The sequence below is a fragment of the Haliotis cracherodii genome, unplaced genomic scaffold (genome assembly GCF_022045235.1).
Source record: "Haliotis cracherodii isolate W230 unplaced genomic scaffold, xgHalCrac1.p SCAF_10, whole genome shotgun sequence".
Lineage (NCBI taxonomy): Eukaryota > Metazoa > Mollusca > Gastropoda > Lepetellida > Haliotidae > Haliotis > Haliotis cracherodii.
Genome location: NW_027266265.1, coordinates 486753 through 500054, shown reverse-complemented (window position 1 = coordinate 500054; position 13302 = coordinate 486753).

Below are 13302 nucleotides of genomic sequence, written 5' to 3'. Positions count from 1 at the left end.
CGTATTCAGACAAGTAAATCAGATCACCTTTCTATGAGAAAAGTATTGTTGGCCCCTTGCACAACCATGGCGGAACATCTCCGTGTATCCTCACGAGAATTTAAACAGTGAAGTAATGGTGTTTGGACACATGGGAACAGTTTCCTATACCGGGTTCGAATATCATAAGGTCCTTACGCCGTATTAGATTTAGAATTTTTAATTACTTTTTTTAGGCATTCGGGTGTAAGGAAACACAATGATAACCTTATTTTGTGATGTACATCATTATTGTCCTCCTCTACCCATGGTTCCCCGAGGTTACAGTTGCCGGGTACAGACCACAACTGTTTCAAAAACCTTTCACAAGAATCCATGGGTTGGAATCTGCAGAAAACTCAAAATCTTCGAGGGCACCATCTCGAATTGCATTTTGTGAGCCCATGTTATGGGTCACCAGTGACAACTGCATCAGGTAATTTAGGGAGAATAATGCGAACTTTCATTTGCAATTTCGGGTTTGCTACTGTTGCAACTGAGGGTTCATGAAAGGCGCCTGACGAATGTTAGCTCACCAGGTTCACGGTTCATATATACTTTCAGTCGCCGGAGCTGGCCCTGGATGTGTTGTTCTGACAGGTGAGCATACACTGGCACAGCTTTGTCCCAGAGCTGCGTCAAACATTTGCCATTTACTCATGTTTTGTTCTGCCCAGGCAGTTGCGTTCGCAAACTCTAGAAGTGTAGACTTGAGTTGGTACGTCCACGGTAATCTTGGATGGGTTCTGTGCCTCCCCTGGGGCAAGTCCCGTCTCAGGTTTGGTTGGTTTGTATACCGGAGGGGGGCTCACTAGGCTGCGGACTTGAACGATGATTTTCTCCAAGTTGATATGTAACCCAGTTTTGAACCAGCTAACTGGGTGATGTATATTTAGTTCAGGGAAATAACTCCTTCCTATCTAGGCCCACCATGGAAAGGCGCACATTGTTATTGATATTGTGATTGTCTTGGGTGTTGTCATGCTATGTCATGCAATGTATACATAAAATCCTCGTCTGTGGGTTATACGGGTGTACAGTACCTGCAGAGTTACTTCCCTTAGACTATATCTAACTTCGCGAGCCCAACTTTCCTCACGGACACAAGCTGTCTGATGTCTAACATGACATCGGACCCCGACTCCAGACTGTCCGTGACTCCAGACTGTACATGACTCCAGACTGTCCGTGACTCCAGACTGTCCGTGACTCCAGACTGTCCATGACTCCAGACTGTACATGACTCCAGACTGTCCATGACTCCAGACTGTACGTGACTCCAGACTGTACATGACTCCAGACTGTACATGACTCCAGACTGTCCATGACTCCAGACTGTACATGACTCCAGACTGTACATTACGCCAGACTGTACATTACGCCAGACTGTACATGACTCCAGACTGTCCATGACTCCAGACTGTACATTACGCCAGACTGTACATGACTCCAGACTGTCCATGACTCCAGACTGTACATTACGCCAGACTGTACATGACTCCAGACTGTACATGACTCCAGACTGTCCATGACTCCAGACTGTACATGACTCCAGACTGTACATTACGCCAGACTGTACATTACGCCAGACTGTACATGACTCCAGACTGTACATTACGCCAGACTGTACATGACTCCAGACTGTACATTACGCCAGACTGTCCATGACTCCAGACTGTACATGACTCCAGACTGTACATTACGCCAGACTGTACATGACTCCAGACTGTACATGACTCCAGACTGTCCATGACTCCAGACTGTACATGACTCCAGACTGTACATTACGCCAGACTGTACATGACTCCAGACTGTACATTACGCCAGACTGTCCATGACTCCAGACTGTCCATGACTCCAGACTGTACATTACGCCAGACTGTACATGACTCCAGACTGTACATTACGCCAGACTGTACATTACGCCAGACTGTACATGACTCCAGACTGTACATTACGCCAGACTGTACATGACTCCAAACTGTACATGACTCCAGACTGTCCATGACTCCAGACTGTACATGACTCCAGACTGTACATTACGCCAGACTGTACATGATTCCAGACTGTACATTACGCCAGACTGTCCATGACTCCAGACTGTCCATGACTCCAGACTGTACATTACGCCAGACTGTACATGACTCCAGACTGTACATGACTCCAGACTGTACATTACGCCAGACTGTACATGACTCCAGACTGTACATGACTCCAGACTGTCCATGACTCCAGACTGTACATGACTCCAGACTGTACATTACGCCAGACTGTCCATGACAGACTGTCCATGACTCCAGACTGTCCATGACTCCAGACTGTACATGACTCCAGACTGTACATTACGCCAGACTGTACATGACTCCAGACTGTACATGACTCCAGACTGTACATTACGCCAGACTGTCCATGACAGACTGTCCATGACTCCAGACTGTCCATGACTCCAGACTGTCCATGACTCCAGACTGTACATTACGCCAGACTGTACATGACTCCAGACTGTACATGACTCCAGACTGTACATTACGCCAGACTGTCCATGACAGACTGTCCATGACTCCAGACTGTCCATGACTCCAGACTGTACATGGCATGAGGCCCCAACTCCAGACGTCAGATTGTGAAGAGAGAGGATAACAGGATACAGGATAATATGTACTTTTTATTCAAACCATGTTTGGATGTTTTCCAAATATATGAATCTACAGATATATTCAAATTGCACCAAAAGCGAAAGAAGTGAGTGAATTGTTATACAATGCTTTAGACTTTCCTTATAAACCTTTCATTGAATCAGGGTCAGCAACACCTGTCCACGTCGCCGTCCTCCAGGCGGGTTCAGCTTTACCTGTCCACGTCGTCATAGTTACAGATGCGTTCAGTCATACTTGATCATGTCGCCATCCTAAAGACGGGTTCAGCTATACCTGTCCATGTCGTCATCCTACAGGCGAGTTCAGATATACCTGTCCATATCGCCATGGTCACAGATGGGTTCATCTATACCTGTCCATGTCACCATGGTTACAGGCGGGTTCAGCGATACCTATCCATGTCGCAATCCTACAGGCGGTATCAGCTATACCTGTCCATGTCGACATCCTACAGACGGGTTCAGCTATACCTGTCCATGCCGCCATTGTTACAGGCGGGTTCAGCTATACGTGTCCACGTCGTCATGTTTACAGATGGGTTAAGCTGTACCTGTCCACATCGTCATGTTTACAGATGGGTTCAGCTGTACCTGTCCACATCGTCATGTTTACAGATGGGTTCAGCTGTACCTGTCCACATCGTCATGTTTACAGATGGGTTCAGCTGTACCTGTCCACGTCGTCATGTTTACAAATGGGTTCAGCTGTACCTGTCCACATCGTCATGTTTACAGATGGGTTCAGCTGTACCTGTCCACGTCGTCATGTTTACAGATGGGTTCAGCTGTACCTGTCCATATCGCATCCTAAGGGCGGGTTCAGCTGTACCTGACCATGAATACATGACACTTTTTAATATGGATAACAACTTCTTTTATTCTTTGTGACGACGTTTCAGAGATACTTCTGAGATGCCATCATGAGGCTGATGTTCATAGGTCAGACAAGACAAACCCACGGTAGTGGCGGCAGGCTCGATTGCCACCTACACGGAGATGTCGTAACATCATGCATCCGCTGTTGCTGCTGTCCTTACGCCATTGCTGCAATCCAAGTTTATGTATGTCCAGATTACCGAGTGTCCTAGTTCAGATATGTCCAGATTACCGAGTGTCCTCGTTGATGTACGTCTGGATTACCCAGTGTCTAGCGGAGGTGCGTCCAGACTTTTAGTTTCCTAGTTGAGATATGTCCAGATTACCGAGTGTCCTCGTTGATGTAGGTCTGGATTACCCAGTGTCTAGCGGAGGGGCGTCCAGATTACCGAGTGTCCTAGTTGAGATATGTCCATATTACCGAGTGTCCTCGTTGATGTACGTCTGGATTACCCAGTGTCTAGCGGAGGGGCGTCCAGACGTTTAGTGTCCTAGTTGAGATATGTCCAGATTACCGAGTGTCCTCGTTGATGTACGTCTGGATTACCCAGTGTCTAGCGGAGGGGCGTCCAGACTTTTAGTGTCCTAGTTGAGATATGTCCAGATTACCGAATGTCCTCGTTGATGTACGTCTGGATTACCCAGTGTCTATTGGAGGGGCCCCTAGACGTTTAGTGTCCTGGTTGAGATATGTCCAGATTACCGAGTGTCCTCGTTGATGTACGTCTGGATTACCAAGTGTCTAGCGGAGGTGCGTCCAGACTTTTAGTGTCCTAGTTGAGATATGTCCAGATTACCGAATGTCCTCGTTGATGTACGTCTGGATTACCCAGTGTCTAGCGGAGGTGCGTCCAGACTTTTAGTGTCCTAGTTGAGATATGTCCAGATTACCGAGTGTCCTCGTTGATGTACGTCTGGATTACCCAGTGTCTAGCGGAGGTGCGTCCAGACTTTTAGTGTCCTAGTTGAGATATGTCCAGATTACCGAGTGTCCTCGTTGATGTACGTCTGGATTACCAAGTGTCTAGCGGAGGTGCGTCCAGACTTTTAGTGTCCTAGTTGAGATATGTCCAGATTACCGAGTGTCCTCGTTGATGTACGTCTGGATTACCCAGTGTCTAGCGGAGGTGCGTCCAGACTTTTAGTGTCCTAGTTGAGATATGTCCAGATTACCGAGTGTCCTCGTTGATGTACGTCTGGATTATCCAGTGTCTAGCGGAGGTGCGTCCAGACTTTTAGTGTCCTAGTTGAGATATGTCCATATTACCGAGTGTCCTCGTTGATGTACGTCTGGATTACCCAGTGTCAAGCGGAGGTGCGTCCAGATTACCCGTGAAGTTTCCGGGGTAGAATAGGTCTTCAGCAATCCATGCTTGCCGTAAAAGGTGACTATGCTTGTCGTAAAAAGCGACTAACGGGATCGGGTGGTCAGGCTCGCTGACTTGGTTGAAACATGTCATCGATCCCAATTGCGTGGATCGATGCTCATGATTTTAATCACTGGATTGTCTGGTCCAGACTCGATTATTTACAGACCGCCGTCATATAGCTGGAATATTTCTGAGTGCGTCGTTAAACGACAAACCAACCAACCAAACCTGATTACCGAGTGTCCAAGTTCGGATTGTCAAAAGACATAATTCATGTATGTCCAGATTATCAAGTGTCCTAGCTGAGGTACGTCCGGATTACCGAGTGTCCTTGTTAAGGTCCTCCAGATTATCAATTTCCTAGTTGATGTTCGTCCAGATTACCGAGTGTCCTAGTTTATATGTGTCCAGATTACCGAGAGTCCTACTTGAGAAGTGTCCAGAATACCGAAGTTGCTAATAGAGAAGTGTCCAGATTACCGAGTGTCCTAGTTGAAATGTGTGCAGATTACAAAGTGTCCTAGTTTAAATGTGCCCACACTACTGAGTGTCTATGGAGTTAGGCAATAATAATTACTCAAGTAAGTATTTTCGTCATTTGCTCGACAATGTGTACTATGTTACGATGTCTGAGTATTTGAGACATTCTTTGAAAACATGCTCAGATGAAGAAGCTGCGAGGCGTGTTATTGCTTGGTTCCGTCTTGTGTAAAAAAAAAGTCAAGGACGTTATGATGGCGCTCAAGTTGACACGAAATTGTTGTTTTATCACAGGGAAGATGTTTTTGTATGTAAACGGTAGCAGACGACACACGGTAGCAGACGACACACGGCGTCAAATCACGAAGTGTTAAAACAGCCAAAAGCAGCCGTCACTGAAATTGAAAGGATGGCAAGCAAACCTGCTCGCTCTGCCAAGAACCGGCCTTTGTTGCGACGCGCTATCGAATTTCCAAAATTGTTGAAGAGATGCATTTCAGTGCGATTGAAATTGGTCATAAGACGCGGTCTGCCGACGGCGCGCTTATCTAGCTAAAGGTTACAGGTATTAATACCGCACCTGTCCGGCAGATGGTCGGGGAAATACAGGTGGCGCGTGCTTGTGGACACGAGTGTCACGGGTATGGTCTGTTTCGGAATGCCGAGCGACTGCTCAAACCCGGTTACATGCCAGGAATTGGGGTACATTTTCCCCATACATTATTGCTGTGTGAGTGAGTCGCACGTTACAGTCATGCAGGTCAGTGAGTGAGTGAGTCACTATTATCACAGGGACCCCACGTCTGTCAATGAGTGAGTGAGTGAGTTTGTGAGTCTCTAGAATCACAGCCATACCACGACGGTCAACGAGTGAGTAACTCACTTGTATCACAGCTATACAACGACGGTCAACGAGTGAGTAACTCACTTGTATCACAGCCATACCACGACGGTCAACGAGTGAGTAACTCACTTGTATCACAGCCATACCACGACGGTAAGTGAGTGAGTAACTCACTTGTATCACAGCTATACAACGACGGTCAACGAGTGAGTAACTCACTTGTATCACAGCCATACCACGACGGTCAACGAGTGAGTAACTCACTTGTATCACAGCCATACCACGACGGTCAACGAGTGAGTAACTCACTTGTATCACAGCTATACCACGACGGTCAACGAGTGAGTAACTCACTTGTATCACAGCCATACCACGACGGTCAACGAGTGAGTAACTCACTTGTATCACAGCTATACCACGACGGTCAACGAGTGAGTAACTCACTTGTATCACAGCTATACCACGACGGTCAACGAGTGAGTAACTCACTTGTATCACAGCCATACCACGACGGTCAACGAGTGAGTAACTCACTTGTATCACAGCCATACCACGACGGTAAGTGAGTGAGTAACTCACTTGTATCACAGCCATACAACGACGGTAAGTGAGTGAGTAACTCACTTGTATCACAGCTATACAACGACGGTCAACGAGTGAGTAACTCACTTGTATCACAGCTATACCACGACGGTCAACGAGTGAGTAACTCACTTGTATCACAGCCATACCACGACGGTAAGTGAGTGAGTGAATCGACGTCTTATACTGCAAGAGTATGGTATATCACTCCACTCCACTAGACCCTCAAAAAGAGTGGAGCGACTGAATATTGATTAACGCCGCACCCAGCAATATTCTAGCCATTTCACGGCGGCCGGCAGCTCACAGCGTCTGGACCAGACAACCCAACGTTTGATATTATTATGCTACGATAACACGCCTGTCAAGTCCCCGTGTCTGACCTCCTGATCCACTAACTCTTCTCAACTCTTAACGTAACCCCCACTGAATTTGTCAGCATGAAAACCACCACCACGTGACTCCATTACATCACGTGACTCCACCACACCGCTTGGTGTTCCAAGCTAACAGGACATATTATTATACTTCTATCGGAAAAAATAACCGAATAAAGGTCAGGCTGCATCCTGTTTGTTGGTCCGGGTTGACAAATGCTCGACTCTTCAGGTATCTCTTCTATTTCAAATAAAACTCGTCAAAACACGTGTCGTCATTTTTGCCTGGAGCCTTTGTGTGGCCTTGACTGGAGCCAGGTGCGTGTCACGTAAACAATGTCATGATCACAACATATAACCCGAAAGTAGATTTTTATGAGTTTGTACGTTTAGTTACGGAACTCACGGAGTCACAAGTATCACATCTGTACCACGTCAGTCAGTGAGTGAGTGAGTCACTAGTATCAAAGCGACGTCGGTCAGTGAGTGAGTGAGTCACAAGTATGCCAGCTACGTCGGTCAGTGAGTGAGTCACTAGTATCACAGTTGTACCACGTCGGTCAGTGAGTGAGTGAGTCACAAGTATCACAGCTACGTCGGTCAGTGAGTGAGTGAGTCACTAGTATCACAGCTACGTCGGTCAGTGAGTGAGTCACTAGTATCACAGTTGTACCACGTCGGTCAGTGAGTGAGTGAGTCACTAGTATCACAGCTATACGACGACGGTCAGTGAGTGAGTCACTAGTATCACAGCTACGTCGGTCAGTGAGTGAGTGAGTCACTAGTATCACAGCTATACGACGACGGTCAGTGAGTGAGTCACTAGTATCACAGCTACGTCGGTCAGTGAGTGAGTGAGTCACTAGTATCACAGCTATACGACGACGGTCAGTGAGTGAGTGAGTCACTAGTATCACAGCTAGTCGGTCAGTGAGTGAGTGAGTCACTAGTATCACAGCTATACGACGACGGTCAGTGAGTGAGTGAGTCACTAGTATCACAGTAACGTCGGTCAGTGAGTGAGTGAGTCACAAGTATCACAGCTACGTCGGTCAGTGAGTGAGTGAGTCACTAGTATCACAGCTACATCGGTCAGTCAGTGAGTGAGTGAGTCACAAGTATCACAGCTACGACGGTCAGTGAGTGAGTGAGTCACTAGTATCACAGCTACGTCGGTCAGTGAGTGAGTGAGTCACAAGTATCACAGCTATACCACGTCGGTCAGTGAGTGAGTGAGTCACTAGTATCACAGCTATACCACGTCGGTCAGTGAGTGAGTGAGTCACTAGTATCACAGCTATACCACGTCGGTCAGTGAGTGAGTGAGTCACAAGTATCACAGCTATACCACGTCGGTCAGTGAGTGAGTGAGTCACTAGTATCACAGCTATACCACGTCGGTCAGTGAGTGAGTGAGTCACAAGTATCACAGCTATACCACGTCGGTCAGTGAGTGAGTGAGTCACAAGTATCACAGCTATACCACGTCGGTCAGTGAGTGAGTGAGTCATTAGTATCACAGCTATACCACGTCGGTCAGTGAGTGAGTGAGTCACTAGTATCACAGCTATACGACGACGGTCAGTGAGTGAGTCACTAGTATCACAGCTACGTCGGTCAGTGAGTGAGTGAGTCACTAGTATCACCGCTATACGACGACGGTCAGTGAGTGAGTGAGTGAGTCACTAGTACCACAGCTACGTCGGTCAGTGAGTGAGTGAGTCACAAGTATCACCGCTATACGACGACGGTCAGTGAGTGAGTGAGTCACTAGTATCACAGCTACGTCGGTCAGTGAGTGAGTGAGTCACAAGTATGGCAGCTATACGATGACGGTCAGTGAGTGAGTGAGTCCCTAGTATCACAGCTACGTCGGTCAGTGAGTGAGTGAGTCACTAGTATCACAGTATACGACGACGGTCAGTGAGTGAGTGAGTCACAAGTATCACAGCTACGTCGGTCAGTGAGTGAGTGAGTCACAAGTATCACAGCTACGTCGGTCAGTGAGTGAGTGAGTCATAAGTATCACAGCTACGTCGGTCAGTGAGTGAGTGAGTCACTAGTATCACAGCTACGTCGGTCAGTGAGTGAGTGAGTCACATGTATGACAGCTACGTCGGTCAATGAGTGAGTGAGTCACAAGTATCACAGCTACGTCGGTCAGTGAGTGAGTCACTAGTATCACAGTTGTACCACGTCGGTCAGTGAGTGAGTGAGTCACTAGTATCACAGCTATACGACGACGGTCAGTGAGTGAGTCACTAGTATCACAGCTACGTCGGTCAGTGAGTGAGTGAGTCACTAGTATCACAGCTATACGACGACGGTCAGTGAGTGAGTGAGTCACTAGTATCACAGCTACGTCGGTCAGTGAGTGAGTGAGTCACTAGTATCACAGCTATACGACGACGGTCAGTGAGTGAGTGAGTCATTAGTATCACAGCTACGTCGGTCAGTGAGTGAGTGAGTCACAAGTATCACAGCTACGTCGGTCAATGAGTGAGTGAGTCACAAGTATCACAGCTACGTCGGTCAGTGAGTGAGTCACTAGTATCACAGTTGTACCACGTCGGTCAGTGAGTGAGTGAGTCACTAGTATCACAGCTATACGACGACGGTCAGTGAGTGAGTCACTAGTATCACAGCTACGTCGGTCAGTGAGTGAGTGAGTCACTAGTGTCACAGCTATACCACGACGGTCAGTGAGTGAGTGAGTCACTAGTATCACAGTATACGACGACGGTCAGTGAGTGAGTGAGTCACTAGTATCACAGCTACGTCGGTCAGTGAGTGAGTGAGTCACTAGTGTCACAGCTATACCACGACGGTCAGTGAGTGAGTGAGTCACTAGTGTCACAGCTACGTCGGTCAGTGAGTGAGTGAGTCACTAGTGTCACAGCTATACCACGTCGGTCAGTGAGTGAGTGAGTCACTAGTGTCACAGCTACGTCGGTCAGTGAGTGAGTGAGTCACTAGTGTCACAGCTATACCACGACGGTCAGTGAGTGAGTGAGTCACTAGTGTCACAGCTACGTCGGTCAGTGAGTGAGTGAGTCACTAGTATCACAGTATACGACGACGGTCAGTGAGTGAGTCACTAGTATCACAGCTACGTCGGTCAGTGAGTGAGTGAGTCACTAGTGTCACAGCTATACCACGTCGGTCAGTGAGTGAGTGAGTCACAAGTATCACAGCTATACCACGACGGTCAGTGAGTGAGTGAGTCACTAGTGTCACAGCTACGTCGGTCAGTGAGGGGAGGGGTAGGAGTAACTTCAAGACATTCATCAAGGTAGGGGTAGAAGTAACTTCAAGAAATTCATGTGGGGGAGAGGTAGAAGTAACTTCAAGACATTCATATGGGGGAGGGGTAGAAGTAACTTCAAGACATTCATGTGGGGGAGGGGTAGAAGTAACTTCAAGACATTCATATGGGGAGGGGTAGGAGTAACTTCAAGACATTCCTCTGGAGAGGGGTAGGAGTAACTTCAAGACATTCATGTGGGGGAGGGGTAGAAGTAACTTCAAGACATACATCTGGGGAGGGGTAGGAGTAACTTCAAGACATTCATCTGGGGAGGGGTAGGAGTTACTTCAAGACATTCATCTGGGGAGGGGTAGAAGTTACTTCAAGACATTCATCTGGGGAGGGGTAGAAGTAACTTCAAGACATTCATCTGGGGAGGGGTAGAAGTAACTTCGAGACATTCATCTGGGAGAGGGGTAGAAGTAACTTTGAGACATTCATCTGGGGAGGGGTAGGAGTAACTTCAAGACATTTATGTGGGGAGGGGTAGAAGTAACTTCAAGACATTCATCTGGGGAGGGGTAGAAGTAACTTCAAGACATTCATCTGGGGAGGGGTAGGAGTAACTTCAAGACATTCATCTAGGGAGGGGTAGAAGTAACTTCAAGACATTCATCTGGGGATTGGTAGAAGTAACTTCAAGACATACATCTGGGGAGGGGTAGGAGTAACTTCAAGACATACATCTGGGGAGGGGTAGGAGTAACTTCAACTCATTCATCTGGGGAGGGGTAGAAGTAACTTCAAGACATTCATCTGGGGAGGGGTAGAAGTAACTTCAAGACATTCATATGGGGAGGGGTAGAAGTAACTTCAACTCATTCATCTGGGGGAGGGGTAGAAGTAACTTCAAGACATTCATCTGGGGAGGGCTAGAAGTAACTTCAAGACATACATCTGGGGAGGGGTAGAAGTAACTTCAAGACATTCATCTGGGGAGGGCTAGAAGTAACTTCGAGACATTCATCTGGGGAGGGGTAGAAGTAACTTCAAGACATTCATCTGGGGAGGGCTAGAAGTAATTTCAAGACATTCATCTGGGGGAGGGCTAGAAGTAACTTCAAGACATTCATCTGGGGAGGGGTAGAAGTAACTTCAAGACATTCATCTGGGGAGGGGTATGGGGAGGGGTAGGAGTAACTTCAACACATTCATCTGGGGGAGGGATAGAAGTAACTTCAAGACATTCATCCGTCAAAACATAGACTTACGACTGCCGTAGCGCTGAGAAGATCGTAACTCGTATACTTTAACTTACACTTACGACTGTCGTAGCGCTTGAACCAGACAATCGAATGACTAACATCATGAGCATCGATCTAAGCAATTATGATACGATGACATATCTATCAACAAAGTCAGCGAGTCTGCCCCCCGATTCCGTTAGTTGTCTCTTGTGACAAGCATGGGGTGCTGAACAAAATTCAGATCCGGATGTTCACGGGTGCATGCACTCACGTACAGCCCTACTTAAACTAACATTAAATAATTGTAATTTTCTTCTTCAAAAGAACCTTTCCTGTTCTACTAGAATAGGCTTGATCAAGACTTGCCTAGGCTCTTAGTATACTCTCTCTCTCTCTCTCTCTCTCTCTCTCTCTCTCTCTCTCTCTCTCTCTCTCTCTCTCATGTACTGAAAAGATATCTCTGTCCACCAGCAAGGCCGGGCGACGGCGCGAGCGTACCTATACATGTACGTTAAGTCAGGCAGTGGAAAGTTTGAAGCAGGTTCGGAGACAGGGTTTCAGATTTCAGTCGTGTTGGATATAATTTTTGGGTAAAATCTGAACAAGCCAAAACACTTCATTCATAGCCATGCACCACTGTTCATGGGTAAGCGTAGTTTGTCAACACCAAGCTAGCAGGCTAAGGGGAATTTCCGTCATGAGAGAGGAACCTGCCATTCCATCTCCGTATGTTTATCAACATAAGTTACATTGACAAGATTTCAGGGTCACGGGAGGTAGTCACGTGACTTACGTGACCCCTCATGTCAGGTAACCTTATTACGTGCTATATACAAGAACAGCCATGTGGGCATCTCTATGGTGTGTTTCTGATTTCTGACGCTTATCGCGGACTGAACGAGAATGTCTGGCAACATGATGTCAAAATTACAATATTCAGTGTGACCTTGACTGAACATGGAGTTGTGGAATATGGAATAAGTATGTTAATATACACTGGAGGGGGGGGGGGGGGGGGGGGGGGGGGGGCGGTGTTCAGCAACATTGCCCTCAATGATTTGTCATCATTTGTCAAAGATTCTTCTATCTGATAGGCCAGTTGCTGTCTTGAAAAAACACACATTCATTCCAACTGGCCGTCCTGTAGGTTGTCATGACGCCACATTGTGTTTTCTTTATAACTGACACTGACATCACACAAGAAAAGAAATGGGGTTAGAAGTAATGCCGATGCCACGTTAAGTTTTAGCTCTCTCACTTACCAAGGGTCCGTTGGCGGTCACAAGACAGATTTCAATGTTACACACAAACCTTACCACGAATATCATACTTTGTGAGGTTCCACATTCGTTACTTGCGTCATCTCAGCGGCGTGCACGGGATATTAAGCGACTGACACCTGGGACCCACCATACATGTCAGTGTTCTCTGTTTAAGGGTGGCCCACTGGGTAAGAGATAGGGACCGACCATGTGATATACTCTGGTGCCCGACAATTCTTAAAAATAATAATTATGCTTCAGTCTGTTAAAAACAAAACCTGCCATAAAAGTTACATTGCTCCAAGGTGTTTTCCTTTTAATTTTTTTCAGTCTCATAGATTTA